General features: G+C 33.0%; 1 pseudogene; it reads right to left on the bottom strand.

Annotated features, from left to right (window-relative positions):
• Positions 1–1,552: 1,552 nt before the first annotated feature.
• On the bottom strand, positions 1,553–1,652 carry LOC122118466 (annotated as a pseudogene).
• Positions 1,653–1,904: the final 252 nt, after the last annotated feature.

Below are 1,904 nucleotides of genomic sequence, written 5' to 3'. Positions count from 1 at the left end.
ATTTCCCAAATCATTTATGTAGAAGGCATTGTTTCCTATTTTCTCCTTCCTAGAATAAGCTGCATATGAAGACACCACTGGTCCTCATTTTCAGTCTGTGCATTTGCATACGGAGGAAGATATTTCCTCTGCTCTCTATCAATTCACTACTCTCCTGTTAGAATGATTTAAAATAGTAAAAATGGAAAAAGAGAAAATAAATCATGGTGAAAAAACATATGCAGAAAATTCACCGGATTTTTCTGACCATTTCAACCAACGTGAACTATTGGGGAAATACATGGATACCTCATTCCCACTGGTACTCAAATTCTCTGGTTAGGCAATTCTGATGAAGACAAGGAACAAGATGAAAACGTGAGGAAGGTATCAATTGTAAGAAAATAATGGAGAAGAATCCATGCAAATTTCTTCTTTCGGATGCCGAAATTAATCGGCTTACTACAGTGCCGAGACTACTTTCCAAAAAGGCCATTCATATGTATACTACAAATGAGGTAAATACACCCCTCTTCATCGGGAAGCCTAGAGTGGACATTTAGACATTGTCCATGAGTTGGTAGCTCAAGGCAGATATTCATGCAAGAATTCTGAATGGCTTGGCACCCCTGCACAGTGCATATATGTGGAATAATACCAGAATGGATTCTTTCATACTTCATCATGATGCAGATACCAATCCCCAAACTAAAGGCCTCTTTACCCCCTTGAATATTGTTGCTGGGGATAGAAATAGCAAAGATATGCTGTATCTCCTTCTGTTGAACCATGATATCAAACCGGGTCTGAAAAACAACTTGGAAGAAACCTCATCTAATATTGCCAAAAGGATAAGTATGTATCACTACCTCTTTGAAGTTGTGGAAGGCTGTACAAATTGTTCTCCTATGTAGTAATGGTTTGGTTAAGTTTCTTAAATTTCAAAAGTGCCAGTCCATCCTTTGTGGCCCTACAAAATATTTTCATAATACAAAACAACAGCAATATCTTAATTTAAAAATTTATGGATTCCATGGTATTCTTCCACGTGAATTGCCTGACTTTGATGTCAAAATGTATTCAAGAGTTGTTTGTATGCATCTATAATGATTTCTGCAGAGTTTGTGATTTTTTTAATTTTATCTTATCTGTTGAATAGTATAGAAATTAAAGATATTCCTGGTGCTTGTCTGAAAAAAATATCTATGATTGTATAAAGTCCATAATCTATTTCATTGTCTTCTAGATATAATACTTGGAAGTCTACATTGTTTTATAATATATAGGTTCATTAATAAATGTTTCCTTTCAGATTACATTCCATGTAGAAAAGGTTTAAGATTCCTTTTTACCTAGGTCCTTATATTATTTTATTTCTTTGGGATAAAAATATAATGTTATCTAATTTCAAGTATTGTAAATGTTATGCTATGTAAGGACCTTTCGAAGGTGAAGATTTAATACACTGATGTCAAACTAACCTTTAATTCTATGAATTACAGGTTTTGTTACACTTGTATTTTTGTAATCTACTTTTTAATAACAGTTTTTCATTTCTTGCATTTGAAGAATGAAAAATATGGAATACTTCACAAATTTTCATACCATCATTGTGCAATTGCCATGTTAATCTCTGTATTGTTGTCATTTGTGTAGACCTGCTGCTGAAGCATGGAGTATCCTCTTAATTTAAGTAGTTAATGATGCAATCTTTATACAGGCATATATCCTTGGTTGCCTATTTCTAACAAGGAACCCTTATTGTTACTAAAAATGCTATTGATCTTATTTCTCTAAACTTCTGTGTATTGTTTGGTCGATTGCTCACATTTGAAATTTTTTGTCAATGATTATTTTGTCGTTTTCATTTTAAATTTGATCATATTTTGAAGCCTTTATAGCTAAGTCCAAAGGTAATGGCTTTT

The sequence above is a fragment of the Dipodomys spectabilis genome, unplaced genomic scaffold (genome assembly GCF_019054845.1).
Source record: "Dipodomys spectabilis isolate Male_0828 unplaced genomic scaffold, ASM1905484v1 ptg000152l, whole genome shotgun sequence".
NCBI lineage: Eukaryota > Metazoa > Chordata > Mammalia > Rodentia > Heteromyidae > Dipodomys > Dipodomys spectabilis.
This window is presented reverse-complemented; position numbering and strand designations above follow the sequence as displayed.